Here is a 3,087-nt window from a genome sequence, read left to right on the forward strand (position 1 = left end):
CATATCCCTAGCTTCTCTCATTTAACTTTTCCATGAGAAAATAAAAACAAAACACAGCATCTTCCTACTTGGGTGGGAGGGGGTGGATTGGGCACTTGAATAACAGTGTTCTGGGAGGAGAGTGGAGGCCGGGTCCCAACATGGCTTGATGCTGCTTGTTTCTGATGCCGCCAATTCCTGAGTCTGTCTGGTATTCTGCTGAACAAGATAGCTCTTTTCTAAATGGTCTGCTAACTGCATGCCTGTTAGTTTTGGCTCCCACTGGTCTCCATAGGGAGGCATTTCACAGAGGCAGGTTTCCCTGTTCTGTCCAGTATTTCATCTAAATTTTGCTGAAATTTCACACCCACTAATGTCCCCTTTCCTGCTTTAGTTTCAATGGTACCATTTTCATTCTCCCGTTTTCATTTTATTGGACTTTGCAGAAGGTGAAGACATAAGCCTCTAAAGGCTATGCATTGTCTTTACCCTTCAGAAAGTTCCACGCTGTCTTCAGTCAGAATGTGTAAGAGCACTCAGCTGATGCTGATGGCTACAAAGAAGGCTTTGTTTGCCCCTGATAGGGGGAGGTACAGGTAACACCAATCCTTTCTTAGGACTCACAGGTACTCAGGGCTTACTGCATTTGAACATTGATCTACAGTCTAACAGAAAATGAATGCAGAATGTTTACTAACAGCTGGCTTAAAGAGGGGCCAAAGTAGCAAGACAGTGAGGAGAAGGATGTCAAAGTTGGGTACTACGTGTTTGGCTGAGGATAACTCATTATTATTTACAAAAATAAGTATTTAATAGGCAAGAAAACTCTGAAATAAACAGCAAATTTTACACAATTATTAATTTCATTGTATTTATTTTATTCTTGTCTATAAAAATTACAAATATAAGAAATATTTAAAAACTACAAATAGGTAACAGAATAAAAACCAGTCACAATCTTACTACCCAGAGATAACTACTGATATTTTTCATAGTTTCTTCTTGTAGGTATTTTAATTTACATTCTCAAAATAACATAAAATACGAAGTAAACGGTTTTGTATGCTGCTTTTAAAAAATCATGCAAAGACCGGGCACGGTGGGTCACACCTGTAATCCTAGCACTCTGGGAGGCCGAGGTGGGTGGATCATGAGGTCAGGAGATCGAGACCATCCTGGCCAACATGGTGAAATCCCCTGTCTACTAAAATACAAAAAAAAAAAACAAAAAAACAAAAAAAAAAACATTAGCTGGGCGCGGTGGCATGTGCCTGTAGTCCCAGCTACTCAGGAGGCTGAGGCAGGGGAATAGCTTGAATCCGGAAAGTGGAGGTTGCAGTGAGCTGAGATCACGCTACTGCACTCCAGCCTGACGACAGAGCGAGAGTCGGTCTCAAAAAAAAAAAAAAAAATCATGCAAAACAATATGTTAAGCATTTTACATGTCATCAACATTAAAACAATTTGGCAACTGATATCAAATAGTACAAATGTAACAATTGTACAATTGTTCCTATAAGAATATTTTTTCTCGTGACTTCTAGCTTTGATGTCATGCTAAGAAAGGTTCTTTGCACCCAAAGGCTATAATGTAGTCCACTTAAAATTTTTCTAGTACTCCTATAATTTTGTGTTTTACATTAAAATCTTTAATTTATTTTGAATGTATTCGGTATTGTGTAGATAATAACCTAACTTAAAAAATATGATTATCCCATTGTCCCAAACCCAATTATTGAACAATTAATTCATCATTTTGCCACTAATTCTAAATAAGGCTATTATGCTACGAAAATTTCAAAATTAACTGTTTTTGGACTTTCTATTCTACTTCATGCACCACCACATCCATGGTAAACCTAAAATGATTTAGGTATTCTGAAACCATTTCCACACTGTTTTATCTATCTATTTATTTAGAGATAGGGTCTTCCTCTGTTGCCCAGGCTGGAGTGCAGTGGCATGATCATAGCTCACTGCAGCCTTGAACCCCAGGGCTCAAGCTGTCTCAGCCTCCCAGAGTTCTAGGCTTACAGGTATGAGCCACCACAGCCAGCCTCCACACCGTTTTAATTTGTAGCAGTAATTTGTAGCTTTCTTTTATGTTTTGAAAAGTCCTCTTCATTTTTTACCAGAAATTTTTTGGCCAGTTGTTTTACTAGATGAATTTTATAATCACTATTCAAGTAAAATCAAACCAATCAAACAAAAGTAATAACACAATTTGGGAACTTTGATCAATACTCTGATTTTATTTTGGCTGTATTACTTATTCACCCACTGATTTCTGGCAAATAAAATAGCATTCAGAGCCTGTTTCTTCATTGGTGAAATGAAGATAGTAAGATGATAACAGTATCTTATCTGTTGAAAGCCTACTCTTCCCAAAGTGTTTGCAGCTCAAACAAGCATCTGCTTTGAGAACTATAAAGTGCTATGTGCCTACAGGTATCATTTAGCATTTATTTTAATATGTGGACTTTGACAGAAGAGATACATTTAAAGTATTAATCTTCTTGTGTGGAGCCTGATATCCTCTTATTGTTCTTCGGTTTAATTTCAGATCTTTCCATAAAGTTTGAACGGTCTTTTCATGAAGGTCTTTCACACTTTTTTGGTCTTTGCACCATAGGTCTTTGCACACTGAAGTTTAAAGTGAAGACTGTTGGCTGGGCGTGGTAGCTCACGCCTGTAATCCCAGCACTTTGGGAGGTTGAAGAGAGTGGATCATCTGAGGTCAGGAGTTCGAGACCAGCCTGGCCAACATGGTGAAATCCCGTCTCTACTAAAAATACAAAAATTAGCCAGGCATGGTGTCAGGTGCCTGTAATCGCAGCTACTCAGGAGGCTGAAGCAGGAAGTTGCAGTGAGTCAAGATCGTGCCACTGCACTCCAGCCTGGGTGACAGTCAGACTCTGTCTCAGAAAAAAAAAAAAAAAGGGAAGACTGTTAATGTATGAACCTGAAACACTGCAGAGAAGCCGCAGGGTATAGATTGCACAAGCATTTCTGTATTGAGGGACTCCCTACCTTTAATTTGGGAGCAGGCAGCAATGCTTGATAATACAAGCTTTTGAAGCACTGCCGTGGATGAAGTAGCACTCTACC

This window comes from Macaca thibetana, chromosome 9, assembly GCF_024542745.1.
Source record: "Macaca thibetana thibetana isolate TM-01 chromosome 9, ASM2454274v1, whole genome shotgun sequence".
Lineage (NCBI taxonomy): Eukaryota > Metazoa > Chordata > Mammalia > Primates > Cercopithecidae > Macaca > Macaca thibetana.